The sequence below is a fragment of the Oncorhynchus nerka genome, linkage group LG9b (genome assembly GCF_034236695.1).
Source record: "Oncorhynchus nerka isolate Pitt River linkage group LG9b, Oner_Uvic_2.0, whole genome shotgun sequence".
NCBI lineage: Eukaryota > Metazoa > Chordata > Actinopteri > Salmoniformes > Salmonidae > Oncorhynchus > Oncorhynchus nerka.
In genome coordinates, this window is record NC_088424.1 from 14,042,557 (window position 1) to 14,059,012 (window position 16,456).

At 43.1% G+C, this 16,456-nt stretch overlaps 1 protein-coding gene across 5 annotated transcripts in view; it reads right to left on the bottom strand.

Annotated features, from left to right (window-relative positions):
- The window catches only part of LOC115114310 (protein FAM110B-like), a 46,032-nt gene that overhangs the window by 23,810 nt on the left and 5,766 nt on the right, over window positions 1–16,456 (bottom strand). For 2 of the 5 annotated variants that reach the window (XM_065013356.1, XM_065013354.1), the window contains exon 1: window positions 2,588–2,764. The exons of 2 other annotated variants lie outside the window; for them this stretch is intronic. The gene's annotated coding sequence lies outside the window, so the exon portion shown is untranslated. Of the gene's footprint in view, window positions 1–2,587; window positions 2,765–5,063; window positions 5,413–16,456 lie in introns of those variants that run through there. One more of the 5 variants, XR_010461777.1, reaches the window with a different exon arrangement.

Sequence of the window (16,456 nt, forward strand, 5' to 3'; positions counted from 1 at the left end):
AATGTGGCCCAGAATCTTGTTACGGACCACACACACACACTTTAGGCATTTAGCAGACGCTCTTATCCAAAGCGACATACGGGAGCAAATAGGGTTAAGTACCTTACTCAAGGGCAGAGTGTCAGATTTTTTTCTCTCTCACCTTGTTGGCTCTGGAAATTGAACCAGCAACCTTTCAGTCACTGGCCCAACCGTCTAACCGCTAGGCTACCTGACCCCGCTCACATTCACCCCTACACACACACACACACACACACACACACCTCTCTTACTGCCGCCGCTTTCTACTGAATACTTTTTGCTGACCTTTAGGGAGAGATGAAAACAAAGCCACACCCCCCTTACTACCCTCCCCTTTCCTGCCCATGGTTTCCCCGAAGGCACCGAGATGGATGGCCTCCACCAGCAGCAAGGACCCGCAGTGTCAGGATTAAGGGAGGGGGGAGCAGTCCACCTGTCAGACCGTGACATCAGCTGACGCGTGCCACTGACACCTGCAGCACCAGGCAAACACATGCTGCTGAGAGTTAAGATGTTGTAGGCTGCAGCCAGGCTGGGCTCCCGAATGGCGCAGTGGTCTAAGACACTGCATCTCAGTGCAAGAGGCGTCACTACAGTCCCTGGTTTGATTCCAGGCTGTATCACATCCGGCCGTGATTGGGAGTCCCATAGGGCGGCGCACAATTGGCCCATCGTCGTCCGGGTTAGGGTTTGGTCGGGGTAGGCCATCATTGTAAATAAGAATTTGTTCTTAACTGACTGGTTAAATAAAACAAACAAAAAATGACATTTAAAAAGCCAGGTCTAGGCAATATATTCCACTGATGGTGTTTTCAGTCTTTTCTATGTAATATGACCTCTGTTTAATACAATAATTTGACCTTCTCTCCTTTCTGTAGGATGTTTATAACCCCTCTTTCACCCCTTTCCCTCTCTAATCTGATTATGGGCATTCAGTGGACTGTTACTATAGTCAGACGTGAGGGTGAGCCAGGCAGGGTATCAGCAGCAGTATTATATTTTCAGAAATGGAATCATCAGGAGACGAAGTGAAGCAGCCATTCTTTTCATAACGGTGCCGAGAGGACAGACACAATGATCTCAATCCAGCCCCCGTAGACAGACCGAGCCGGTCCTTACGGTGTGCGTACATGCGTTTATGCGTTAAGTGCGGAGAGCGGCAGGCTTACTGGTGTTGTCCATGTGATATCAGAGCCTTAGTAGGGTAAGACTTTTTGTTCATATTTGGGTTTTTGCATGCTCTGATTCCAGACTATTTTTTATTGCACCCAAAAAAGGAATTCAGAACCCAACGTCAGCCCCAGTGTCCCTATATGTAAGTGTGTGTGTGTGTAGACTAGTCAGCCAGAACATAATGGCGACGGAAAGTGTCTGCCTGCCATGACCTCACGAAGCAGTGAATGCAAGTGTAACAGCACACCAGAGCACGTGTGTGTGTAGTGTCACGTGTGCAAAGATGCAGCACGACCCTGTAGGATCGGCTAGGTCTACGTAAAAACATTTTTTCCCCCTCTTCTTTTAAGATTTTCCTTTTGCACAGTGACCCAACATTCTCAAGAGTCATTGCACTAGTTCAAGCAAGCAGTAAGACGTATGCCCAGAACATCCGTCTTAAGACTCTCCCTAACAGTAACCATACCTGATGGTTCAGTTCATTATTAACATGTGTGAGAACTGGGGAGCCTTCTGTGCAACAAAGGACCTACAGAACCACAGGAAAAGAACCATCCGTGTAGTAAGAGCCAATACAGGGATCCCTTAGTGAGGTGAGTCATGTTATTTCGACTGGAGGCCCATGCAGAGGGATTGTCTTCTCTTGTTAAAAAGGAGGTTAGTCCCGATCAATCAGCTGCATGGTGATTCATCCGTCATGTAAACCAGCGCAGACACTCAACAATAAAAGAGGAGGTCAATCTCCGCCTCCGTATTCTATGACGTCTTTAACGGCCTGCTTTTATTGAAAAGTGAAGGAGAGAGGGACGCCCCCTGTGCTGTGACAGTTGTACTGGTCACAGGAGAGAGGGACGCCCCCTGTGCTGTGACAGTTGTACTGGTCACACATTTGAGCCACACTGAAATCGAGATCGACACGACAGTCAAGTGGTATCTAGAGGTTAAAAGGGTATGAGAAAATAACACTTCTGCCACATAAATAACACAGAATTCAACTATAGGCTATGGAGTAAAACAAATAACAAGTTGACTGAATGTGTGTCAATTTCATGCACTTTCTTGCAATGTTGTGGCTATTTTGCCTAAGACTGAAAACCCCTGAATATTGGTTTGAACATGGCCATGAGACTGATATTCTTGGAAAGGGACTTAAGGCTTAGCCATAGATACTGGTACACTGGCAGGAATTCAAGGGTGAAGATAGACCTGTGTAGGGCCTATAGTAATTGCTAAATAGTCACAACAGCTCTACTAGCCTGTATAAAAATACAAACTTTCAACACCGTCAAACTATGTGCCACATCTTACTTGAAAAAAACAAACATTCCTAACAGGTTGTTGTCCTAACACCTTGCCTGATACAAGAAACAAGCAAATTAGCAGACAAACTTACTGCTTGAGCAGCTCTTCTTGGCAGCCCAAATGTTGACAAGCACTTTCCAGAGCTGCCGTATCAGGAAACACAGAATCACGGTACACATCGTAGACTGGCGTCCTTCATAGGGGTGCCCGAATTGGAGCCTTTTACAACCCAAATGGTACAACCACACATAGGAAAATAACTGAGTAGGACATGAGAACCTGCTGTCAGACTCCATTAAACTAATACAGTCTGATCTACCTGCCACCTTAATCACAGCTTAACATCCTGCCTCGGGCCAGCTAATGCTATGCTAGCCAAACCATGTGGCAAGACCCTTATGACCAGATTCGGCAAGGCCCTTGTTTAACCTCAACAAGTCAACACAGAAAAGAGAAGCAAAGGTATCGTATTCTTTATTTTGAGCACGGGAAGGATAAGATCACTTAGACATTCTGATAAGGTGCACGAGAGAGAAATAATCCTCTTGCTGCAGCCCTCAACACAGATTAGGCCAATGACTCTCAGGGTAATGTTCTCTGAAGAGATAACGACATAACAAAAGGCCAAAACTTGAGTTAACCTTGACCCTGTCCACAGGTCCGAAAGACTACACGAGGTGAAGCCTGAGGAACACACCCACATTGACAGCCAGATAAGAGAACACTCAGACCAGAGAATGAGGATCCCAACTGAGTTAAGACGCACAATGCAAACTGCTTTCTATTTACACTGGCAAAGTTAGCATGGTTCATTTGAAACAAACTGGTGTTGGCTAATGTTATTATAAAAATAACAGAAATCTTCAAAAGAGAACATGAGAAACTTCAAACGCGGTCATTCAGGCCACCCTGTACCTGACCTCGCTAGCCTAATTGCTTCTCCAAATTCAGCAATCCACTTTTTGCATAACCTGACCCTGCTTTTTTGACTACCCTTCAGAGCCCTTTCACTCTAACACTCAGGGTAAAAGCTGCCCATAAGCACAGACCTAGCAGCAGCTGGCTTCCATAAAATCCTAACCTGAAGCATTTTGGGGGGAAAGCTTTTAAATCAGTGTCTGTATGAGCAACTGCATCCTACTTAAAGTCCTACTCCCCGAACTATGAGAGACAACCTGATTGACCAAGGTGGACCCATGTACTAATGTACTAGCCTACATTTAGCCTTCCCTCCAGACATAGGGTCCATTAGCCAAAATAGTTGAGTATTAACTTGGACAGGATCTGTTTTTTTATGGCAGGGAAACCAATTTGGCTGAGGGGACCTGTATCTACCAACCTGAATAAGTGTAATCCTCTTGTTTTGGATCCCCGGAAAGTCTGAAGTCTGGACGACAGTCAGTCTTCATCCCAGGGGACGTCCAAGCAAAACTGAAGATAGGCGTTTTCACATATTGAGGGTGTTGCTGAGCAAAAGATACTGTATATGGTACATTTGTACAGAGAACACTTGGCATCCAGTCAATTCATATTTTCAACTATTTTGTCCGCGTCGTGCTTGATGCAGCAGTTTACCTCCGGAAAACCAATAGTAGATGGACAGTGGTCAGTGGACACCACCTAAAAACGAATCATTGTCTTTAAAGACAACTGGCCTCATTATGACCTACGTAAGAGTGACTGACTGTGAAACAAAGGTCAGATGATGCGGAAACAAAACTAAAATACTTAAAGAGTACTACTGTACCAGGTACTACGTCCCCAACCCCGTTCAGAGGATTTGGGTCACCCTTTAATCCCATCGTCAGACTGATCTCACTGACCCTGGGGTTAATTCACCAAGATCGACTGTACAGCACCGTAATCACTGCCTATTGTCCCAATACACCGGGGTACAGAGTTCACGGAGGAAGATCAGACAAAAATGTCCCATCCACAAATAATAGGCTAACAAAACAACCCTGGCTCAACTCAGAGGGCTAATAACTAGGGACAAATGCACACAAACTCAAAAAGAAAGCAGAGCCTTCCTGAAACAGCCGTGGTCTCAGTCTGAAAGTCTTAGAGAGACAACCGGATCATGGACCCAAAAGGTCTTAAGATTAAGAGGTTACGATGCTATACCACAGATAGACATTATGGGTGAAGCAGGGATAGTGTAGTGTACCATGACGTGACCTCAAAGTAATCCTACAGACAGGGTTGGGGACAAGTCAGTCCGGAGGCTGAACAGAAACAGCTAATTTCTTCTTTCTCTTTTTATGGAGTTAAAATGGAAGTAAGCCCAATCCTGTCCCAGGAAGAACTGTCTCCACTAAGAGCAGTTCTGTCAAATATTTTGACTACAGAGGTGGGTTTTTGTCTGGGTTCTTTCTCCTATTACTGTTATATATTATATATTATAGGTAAATACTGCAGAGATCACAACTCATCGTCATAACAACACCAGCAAGGATCTCTTTGTCCCTAAGTTACTGGATACGGGCAGGTGGAGTTGTGACTGGAAAAAGTGAGGGAGGCAACATTAGGGGGCAGGGATACTGATACTGTTCTTTGGGCATCTTTATTTTACATTGAGGGACGACAGCAAAGCACATAACAAAATAGGTTTATGGAGGAGCAGGCTGGGTCGGGGAGGGGGCAGAGAAGAACAAGTTCTAACTGGTTCAAGGTCAAGGGCTCTATCAGCTACAAGTCCGCTACAAGACGGGAAAACATAGTTACAGGTCATAGTTAGGACAGGTCTTCCTTCAGTTGTCAACGACACCTGGAACGAGAAGTCCTACTGAAGATAGGAGTCCATTGAAGAGCACCAGGTGTGTTGACCTGTATGCATCCACCTGCCATGACAGGCCCTTTAGTTCTCTGATTCTGAGATTCTGCTGCTACAGCTGAGGTTACAGGATGCCTCAGGTGCTGAAGGAAAAACAATAACAACAGATGTAGGTTATTTGCCACAAATTGCAAGTCATTTTTGTCAACGGACAAAACATTTGTCAAATCAGGCACCATTTTTTTTCTCTCCTGTATTTCATTTATCGGCAGCAATGTAGAGTCTGGTTTCAGCAAAAATGATAAAGAATGTTCCAACACTTGGACAAGGCTGACTTAATTCGAAACCTAAAACAATTCGCCCTTACAGGTAGAGAGCAGTTAGTGACTTTATCCGAATACTGTCAATGTCACAATCGTCCGCAGTGCTACTGTAGACACGGCTCTTCTCTATCCCTCTGCACTGCTTGTTTGCGTTTGGGAAATAAGGAAGTGCTCGTGACCTGGCACCCTTCAACTGTTCCTGTGGCGACCTTTGGTTGAGACCATCTGCTCAGGCTTGGTACAATAGGGCCGTCTCATCAGTACCTTCTGGCGGGTCGTTCACACTCACAGCAGTGCTGCTGTATAATCCCCCTTCATTCGACTTGATGGTGGAATAATCTCACGACTCCGGTAGCAATCCCAGCCATCTGTAAATAAGCCTTTACACAAGACCCAGACGACGACGGAGGACAACAAACAAATACACCTTACGGGGTGCAGATAAATAACGCAGAGTTACAGGGTAATATTGCTACTTCCTGTTTGGCACAAAGCCTTTGTAAACAAGACGTTTAATCTCTATGGAATCACCATTAACATTAAAATTTTAAGGGTTATATGAATGTCACAAAACATCTAAGATAGGGGTTCCCAAACTTTTTCACTCAAAAAAGTGTGACGTCTATTTGGCACAAGTTCTGTCGATGACAAACTGTTCACACCCCTCTTGTTGGCGGAGAACATTTTAAAGCAAACTTCATGCAATTCTACACATTTTGTCATGTCTTTATGCGTGTTAATGTGATATCTGAATGACTCAAACATTACAACACAAAATCAATGGGCTAAAAGACCTAGCTAAAAAAACATTAGCTGACATGGACTAGTTGATCTGGACATTTCTGACAAGTTATAAATAGCTCTCTGAGGTCTGCAATGACGAGGAAAACTGATGATGCACTACCCAATTTCAAAATTGCACCTTGTGCATTCTACTATTAGAACGGCTCGCCCCCCACAGTTTGTGAACCACTGATCTAATACACAGCCATGAATGTCACACAAATAGTCCAGCCCTATGTAGGCCTATCAGGGTTTGTTGTTTCTTAGAGGGTGAAAACAGTCGAGAGTGGCATTTGACCTCATGCATATGAACAGGTCTGCCTGAGAGACCTCTAGAGAGACAGCCTGAGACCCAGGAAGGGTTAACGCCAAGCAGAAGCAGGGCAAAGGTGAGGCATAAGCACAACCTCAGCAGGACAAATGTCACTCCGGATCTAATCCTAAGACTATACACTGCCAAGGCTTCGGGACTTTGAAAATCAGTCAGTGTGTGCACAAAGGGACGTGATGTGCACCCTCACATAACAGCACAGCAGAACTCAAGCAGCTTACAAGTACACTCGCTAAAATGAAAAGGTCTTGACCTACATCACGGAAAAAAGGAGGTTCCTGAATGTCCCTGAAAGTAGCTCTCCTCGCAATCAAGCACAAATGAACAGACTGCGTCTGCCTAGGAGTCCGTGTGGAGGGCTCTACACTAGTGCTGAGCGATTATCCAAAATGTCAAACAACTAACTGACAAATGTGGTTCAATTATTTGAATTCCATTTTGTTTGGGTTTGGGTTTTTTCTGCGAGCTCAATGCACACATTGCAGTTTCTCTAGAGATAATTCAAATCAAATCAAGCCCAAACTGTGCGATGTAGTAGGGAGTTGTAGTTTCCCCACAGGCCAATATTCTACATAGTTTAGAGGAGAAAATGTGGTAATTAACTACACTGACCACAATCCATTGTGCACCTACTTATCCGGTCTGTGTGTTTCCTTTATGGCTGCTATGTTAGAGACATCGAGAGGGACAGAGAGCGGTTGCTTCACGAGGTATCTCTACCTGAAAATACATTATCCAAGTGACTGATAGAAGGTATTCAGCAGTCATAAAAGTATACCTTATTTACTTTGAAGGACGACTGAAAATCAGACCAGCAAAGGAAGCAGCTCTATAGAGATGAGATGACTTGGAATGAAATAACAAAAAGTAATGGAATATACACAACAAATGAAATAGTTTATTAAAGATTTGTGAATAACTTACGGTTAATAAGTGATAAGCAGTCATGGGCAGTCACTACCATCATGGGACTTTTATTAATTGTTATATTTTTGAGAAATCAAACCACATAATGCATAGTGCATTTCATTTTTACTGTGATCATTTTTTGTATAATCTAACAGAAACTTACCTCAAAAAGCACTAATGGCTCAGCACTACTCTACATCAATGTGTTAGTACAATATGCAGATGTTCAGTTGGCCTATTTGCCAGAGCTCAGGTGTGTTTGATTGGCATGTTATAATGTGTTGGATGGTTATTAGGGGTATCTGGGGTTTTGTAGTCAAATTGCCATCTGGGACACCTCACACTGGTGAGTGTTAGGCCACATGATCAGACCAGCTAGTTCTCTTGTTTCTCTGGAGGCAGATGCACTCGACTAAAAAATATTTGTTTAAACTGCAGGTAGGGCAACCGTTGACTGGAGGCAAAAGACAGAACAAACAGACATGTTCACCGAGTGTGGAAAAGGCCTGCTGGGTCCACGACGCAGCTGCGTCTCCTCTCCATTGATGTGTCAGGAATCAGACAGATGGGTTTCATGTGAATCCTCCGCCTCCAGAGGATTCACATGAGCAGGGGAAACATGAGACTAGGGCCACACTATCAAAACCGAGAGACGAAACGACCGCCCCACTATCACAAACGAGCCTATAAACGTGACTTAGTAGGCTACACACTAACACAACAGAAACATTATCAGAACTGAAACGGCCACACTATAATTACGCAATAAGGCCAGAGGATGTGTGGTATATGGCCAATATACCACAGCTAAGGGTCATTCTTAGACATGACAATGCGTAGCAGTGAAAAGTCCTTTGTTTGGGTATACGGTTTGATATACCACATCTTTCAGAAGAAAAAATAAATAAAAATCAGCATTCTGGGCTCGAACCACATGGTTTATCATCTCCGATATGATACGACATACACAACATGACACACACATAAGCTATGCCATCACAACCAATAGCCGCAATACTACAACCCTAACTTGACACCACACGGCCACATTATCACGTCGCTTAACATGTCAGAGCATTCAAATGATCCAATATACACGTTATCGCCACCGCAATCTCAGAAGTAGCCCAGCTAACTCAAACATAGCCCAGACATAAATCAGGCTAGCTGAGATGACAGCCACACGAACTATAACTGTGGTACTATTCAACCTAGCCATTATCATGCACTGTAAACAGTACATTTACTCAGGTCTGAGATAACAGTCACCATACTAACTTACAACCAGCAGAGAACATTCCCGAACAACAGCAGCAGCTGCAAGGTTTTTATCACAGCTTGTTTTAATGCATTAAGCATCCGCCAGATAGCCGCCATCACACCAGGCCCATTGTATTTAGTATAGTCAGAGAGGATTCTGGTCAACCTTCAAGGCCCCCACCGTCTACAGTGAATGCCCCCTCCCCAAAGTGTTTGGACTGTTATTTCTCTCCTCCTCCACCCTTCTCCCTTCCCAAGTGCCAGCTTTATACCAGTCTCAGTAAAACTCCACTGCTACTTTAAATCCATTGGTGAGAAGTGGGGGTCCAGCTGAAAGCTGACGGGCTTTATTACACACACCCTTCTCCCTCGCTCTTTACCCTGCCCTCTCTCCCCGTTTGTCTGCTCCCTCATGGCCCATATCAGTGGAGCTGTCCTAGTGAACGCTGTCTGACCCAGTCTCTTATCTACTGATCCTCAGACTGCAAACTAACATACCTCAGCCACTGTACCATGTAGGCCTACTCGTGTAGAAGAGTGCACTATTGTTTGAGTACAGAAACAGAGGTTTTTTTGGTTAGCAGGATTGACCCCCACTGTAGTTACACTGACTAAACATAACTGCTCTAAGAGATGCTGCTATGACTGTAATTTGTGCACATTTCCAGGAACCGTGACTATTTGATGCCACTGCTAGTGGCAACCACACTTTGACTCCAAATGTTCATGACACAAACATAGCCAGCTGCACACTCAACAAGTAAGGCCCAAATAATTAAGTCTTAACAAATGTCCTCATCAAAACGTGGGGGGGGCGTCTCGCTGACCACCACATCATGTCTGATTAGTCACGACTGACTTGGTCTCTCAGCATGTCACTGGCAACCTCCAGCCCTGGGGCAGAGAAAGGACCTGGCTGCATTATAGAAAAGAGGACGTGGTACAGGTGCTGTCGAACAAGGCAATCCACTAGCTTTTTGATGTGTGATATGTATTCCCGAGGACCCTTTAGATCAGTAGTAGATGGAATGGACCACCATGTACATCATAGATTTCCCTCTGCTATTTCATATAGCCAAAGGCATCATCTGTTAGGCCTAAACCTTATTGAGTGGCAAGTGATTGTGCAACAATAATTTGTTCACATTTTTTTTCTTCTCATAATAACCAAAATCACCACAGGCAAGTCTAAACTTCAGATGGCTACTATGGTCTTTGGTCCTGATCTGAAAGCTCTGGACTGGTGAAAGATCATTTCCAGTAGGCATCCAGCGTCTTCCTTTCATGATTCCCCTAGCCTATCTTTTCAGATTAGTGCAGATGAAGAGGAGAGTGAGGGGGAAAGGAAGCTTCTTATAGACCATTAAGATGCACCCAATTTTACATCAGACAAGCAGGATGAGGGGGGCCTACCATGGGGGACACAAGTAGTGATGGAGAGAAATACCGATTTTTACATATCGCAATATTATTTTGAATGACATATCGATACTTTGACTCCATGTCAATTATTATAATATTGTATTTTGCTAGGTAGCGTTAGCTAGCGCTAGTCGGCTGTACCTGAGACAAAACTCTGGTATTTTTCATCCTAGAGCTTATCCTCCATATTCTTTTTGAATAGTGAGCCAACAGGTTTTCAGCGCTTTTTTCCCCATGACTGATCAAAACTCATTTTCTCGTGCTCTCTGGTCCCTCTGCAGCAGACATATAGTGAGCAACATGTTTGGAACATCAAATCGCAATATCGAATCGCAATACATACAGAATGGTGAGAATCGTAATAGGCACCTAAATATCGTGCTCATATCGTTTTGCGAGGTCCCTGGCAACTCCCAGCCCTAGATACAAGGCCTGGCTGTCTCTGTTCATGTCTCTGTTCAGGCTCTCTTTCAACAACAAAAAAACAGCAGAAACGCAACCTTTCACAGCTGGTGCAGATCTTACTACTCAGTAGGACGCCAAGCAATAAAACAGAATGTTGAACATAAAACATCAACATCCCAAAAGACCTGCCCCTCTCTCCTGAGGAAGAACATGAACTTTGGAGAAAAAAAAAGAAAAAAAAGGTGGGAAAGTAGGCTTACAAATGTTCTCAACCCTCTGGTCCGTTGACCAGCGCCGGTCCTTGTGATGTCGCTTCCTGCTCTGTCAGATAGGGAGCTGACACTATTTCATCAGCTCTCAAGAACTAGTTTTAATCTCAGGTACAAGGTTGTGAACCACAGTTTGCCAGTCCCTGGCACAGAAAAGGTTGATAAACACAGGTCCACTCAGCCCCTCGTTGGAATGCTGGTCTTTTACATAATACTCATACTCTTAGTAGTCTGCTGATTCTCAGAGTAATATGATGTAAAGATTCTCGTGTGATTTGCAGATTGTTCCAGGTCAGGCATTTGCAGCAGCTGAGAGCTTCACTTCTAAAGATCGCTTCAAGCAAGCTAAATGTCATCAAAATCCCACTCCACCGTGTGAATCAGACTCACCTCCGCTTCGCATATCGCTGGAATGAAGACAAAGCAGGGAGATGTATCCACATTTGAGAAAGAAACTCGCCCTGGCTAATCTATCTAGGGCTGGGTTATATGAACAAAAAAATAATATCTTGACTTTTTTCAAACTTATGGGTGATTCACGATATACAGGTCAAGTTGGAAGTTTACATTCACTTAGGTTGGAGTCATTAAAACTTGTTTTTCAACCACTCCACAAATTTCTTGTTGACAAACTATAGTTTTGAAAGTTGTGGGCAGAACTGAAAAAGTGTGTGCGAGCAAGGAGGCCTACAAACCTGACTCAGTTACACCACTTCTGTCAGGAGGAATGGGCCAAAATTGACCCATCTTATTGTGGAAGGCTACCTGAAACATTTGACCCAAGTTAAACAATTTAAAGGCAATGCTACCAAATACTAATTGAGTGTATGTAAACGTCTGACCCACAGGGAATGTGATGAAATAAATAAATCATTCTCTCTACTATTATTCTGACATTTCACATTCTTAAAATAAAGTGGTGATCCTAACTGGAATATTTACTAGGATTAAATGTCAGGAATGGTGAAAAACTGAGTTAAAATGTATTTGGCTAAGGTGTATGTAAACTTTTGACTTCAACTGTACAGTCGTGGCCAAAAGTTTTGAGAATGACACAAATATGAATTTTCACAAAGTCTGCTGCCTCATGATGGCAATTTGCATATACTCCAGAATGTTATGAAGAGTGATCAGATTAATTGCAATTCATTTCAAAGTCCCTCTTTGCCATGCAAATTAACTGAATTCCCAAAAAACATTTCCACTGCATTTCAACCCTGCCACAAAAGGACCAGCTGACATCATGTCAGTGATTCTCTCGTTAACACAGGTGTGAGTGTTGACGAGGACAAGGCTGGAGATCACTCTGTCATGCTGATTGAGTTTGAATAACAGACTGGAAGCTGCAAAAGGAGGGTGGTGCTTGGAATCATTGTTCTTCCTCTGCCAACCATGGTTACCTGCAAGGAAACACGTGCCATCATCATTGCTTGCACAAAAAGGGCTTCACAGGCAAGGATATTGCTGCCAGTAATATTGCACCTAAATCAACCATTTATCGGATCATCAAGAACTTCAAGGAGAGCAGTTCAATTGTTGTGAAGAAGGCTTCATTGCGCCAAAGAAAGTCCAGCAAGCACCGGGACCGTCTCCTAAAGTTGATTCAGCTGCGGGATCAGGGCACCACCAGTACAGAGCTTGCTCAGGAATGGCAGCAGGCAGGTGTGAATGCAACTGCATGTACAGTGAGGCAAATACTTTTGGAGGATGGCCTGGTGTCAAGAAGGCCTGCAAAGAAGCCACTTCTCTCCAGGAAAAACATCAGGGACAGACTGATATTCTGCAAAAGGTACAGGGATTGGACTGCTGAGGACTGGGGTAAAGTCATTTTCTCTGATGAATCCCCTTTCCGATTGTTTGGGGCATCAAGATGAGCGCTACCATCAGTCCTGTGTCATACCAACAGTAAAGCATCCTGAGACCATTCATGTGTGGGGTTGCTTCTCAGCCAAGGAAGTGGGCTCAATCACAATTTTGCTTAAGAACACAGCCATGAATAAAGAATGGTACCAACACATCCTCCGGGAGCATCTTCTCCCAACCATCCAGGAACAGTTTGGTGACGAACAATGCCTTTTCCAGCATGATGGAGCACCTTACCATAAGGCAAAAGTGATAACTAAGTGGCCCGGGGAACAAAACATCTATATTTTGGGTCCAAGGCCAGGAAACTCCCCAGACCTTAATCCCAAAGAGAACGTGTGGTCAATCCTCAAGAGGCGGGTGGACAAACAAAAAACCACAAATTTGGACAAACTCCAAGCATTGATTATGCAAGAATGGGCTGCCATCAGTCAGGATGTGGCCCAGAGTTAATTGACAGCATGCCAGGGCAGATTTCAGAGGTCTTGAAAAAGAAGGGTCAACACTGCAAATATTGACTCTCTGCATCAACTTCATGTAATTGTCAATAAAAGCCTTTGACACTTGTGAAATGCTTGTAATTATAATTCAGTATTCCATAGTAACAAATGACAAAAATATCTAAAGACACTGAAGCAGCAAACTTTGTGAAAATTAATATGTGTCATTCTCAAAAATTTTGACCACGACTGTATATCTAGATTTTATGTTCTCTCTAAATATATAATATAATATGTGATATCACAGTCAATAAACCTATATTTTAGCTTTATTTGATAGTTTCTTTAATATTCTTCCTTTTTTTCCCCCTCCATTGTTTTTTAAACTCCAGATACAAACTTATACGAACAATGACTACATCTCATCTGCCCAGACCTGCATGCTCACACCCCCATCCCTAGTGCCTTAGGTCACCCATGATGTTTCAATAATAAATCTTTAGATTTTTCCATTGTGTTAATGATTGCGGATTGATTGATGTCCACGTTTTTAGCAGACATTTTTCAAGATGAGAAGAGAATCGTCCAGCCCATTGGGTTTCTCACTACACCCCCATAATGCCATGTCTTGAAATATGCAAACAGACAAATTAAAAAGATGTTTATATTGTAATACGTCTGACAACTTTCCAGCTCCGCCCATAACTTTTGGGCTTTATAGTATTCCCAGAAAGCATGGATTATCGAGTCATTACTAGTTTAACACTGAAGACATGACTATGCCGTTGTGCTGTGGAATTTGTGAATTTTGTCTCTCGTATAATACATTCTATACATTAGTTTATACCGGATTAAGCAAGCGTACAGTTTCTTTAACTGTAATGTTGTTAGTTATGTTCTAACATTCCCTCCATCTTGTGCCAACATCAGTTTGTTTTAAGTCCCAAAAGTGTTTTTTTTTTGTAAGGGATTGTCAGTTGGATAGGCTCTCCGCAAGGTTTTGCCTATCTTCCTTATCATATGAACATCCTTTCTGACTCAAATAAGATTCCATCAAGGTTGCTCCGATATCCAAAAGATTTCTAATCGAAATTACCTGATATGTAACTTTTTGAAACTATCTACATTGGTCAGTCCAAAATAGCTTTTTAATTCTGTCATGGAAATACATTTATATTTGAGCTTTAAAAATGATAAACTTCCTCATGGCAAAATGTGTACAATAGCATGAAATTAGCTATAAAACTGCAGATTTCCCTTTGCCCAGTGACAAAATGTGTAGAATTGCAGAAAATTCCCAAAACACGTATGGGACATGTCTTGATTGATGCATGTCTCAGTGGACTAATCCATTGCGGAAGCCGCAGGGATGGCATACCAATAGTACATTTACCGTTAATTCACATCATTTCTAATCTACAATGTTTGTTTGGATACCGTCATTTCTGTTAATTCATTCAATATATTACTATTATTTTACTCTTCTCCATTTTGGAGTGGACATGTTGTATGCAGAAAACACATACTAGGCTACACTTGTGAGAACACGTTTTGGTTTATTTCATTCCATTTATGAGGTCATTCATTGTGTTTGGTTTGGAGCGCTCCTGTCAATGTTGACAAAGGACGCACACCTGACTACGCATAGAAGTAGGCCTAGGCTACCTGGCTTCAGTGCACATGTAGGCGTATAAATGTGCCCATTTGGGGATCTGACAGTATTTCTGTCTTAACTCACCACCACTAATGAGCTGTGGAGATTCTCAAAGTAATTTTTTCTTCACCTCAAACAGCAAGTAAACAAAGTCTGTTTTTACATCCATTGAAAATGACAATAGTTCTCTCAATGTAGCCTATTTGAAAAATCTTTCCAGCTCGCTCCCTTTCGATAACCCGTCATGCTCTGATCCATGCTCTGATCCGGTGGAAATGTCATAAAATAGGCCTACCTGATTACTTCTTATCCCGTGTGCAAATAGCCTACAGCTGTGTCTGTCCAGAGCTCACTGGCAGGGGAAACTCTTGAGGGTCTAGAATATTTTATACAATGTTGCAAGTTTGTTAGCTTAGGGATGGACCAAGTTGAAGTTTCAAGTTTATACATTAAGTGATGCAAGTGGCATTTCCCGTATGTTTGATGAGGATCTCCATATTACAAATGTACGGTCCCTTACTAGACGTCCGTGGGTGTTTTTTTTAATTAACCAACCGCCTCTCGGTCTTCCCCCAGGGCCCGGTCTTCCGGGAAGTCATCAAATGAAGACTCTAGGACATTTGGTTTCCGCGTTATATTTTTGTACAATTTTGGGAAATTGTTCTGCTGTACTGGAAAATTCCACCAGGTGGCGACTGGCTGTATATTGCAAATGGACAAAACATCACCAAATGGACAAGGCAGTTTCTCATAAACTGAAAAGACTTTGAAGACGAAATTCGGTGAGCACAGGTTTAGCCAAATGTACTTTTAGCCCAGAAACAAGATGTCGTTGAGGCTTCAATGCTCTTTGAGTTAATGCCCATTTTCTGGGATTAAAGGTTGAAAACGGTAATACAGTGATAATTTGACAGCTTCACGTCAAAGTACATAAACCTACAGTGTAAGGAAAAATAGAATCAGCCATTTATCTAACGTCCGTTTGATGATGGTTAAACAAAATAGTTTTAAAAAAGTTATAGATCAAGTTACGGCGTGTTAAGGCAGGTTTCGGAGCTCTGCGTGATTTCTGTGTACACACACACACACACAGTCAATGTGGAGTGACACTGTGGGGCTTACGGACACACAGAGCCTGCAATAGTTACCTGCGTACGAACCATCACAGAACCGTCAGACCTAGAGCTCTGAAACTTCATAACTTCATTCGGTAGTGCACAATGAGTTATGTGGCTCTAGAAGGTTATCAGGCTGAGAAACAGCCTTGTCCATTTGCAATAACTTAAATTCATTTTTAACGTCGCGAAAATGACGAGATTTAGAGAAGTCCCCGACTCACAAGACTAGGTGCATTGAAACCTCCTTGGCCCATAGAGACTGGCCCTAAAGTTTCGGTCCAATAGCTCTTTCAGGGACCCTGTAGCAACGCCTAGAAAATCTGAATTTTCAGCACTAATTAAGGTTGCTGGTCGGTCTACGAATGACCTATCGAGACAAAATTCGGGATTCGGGGTCGCCTCAGCTAGGC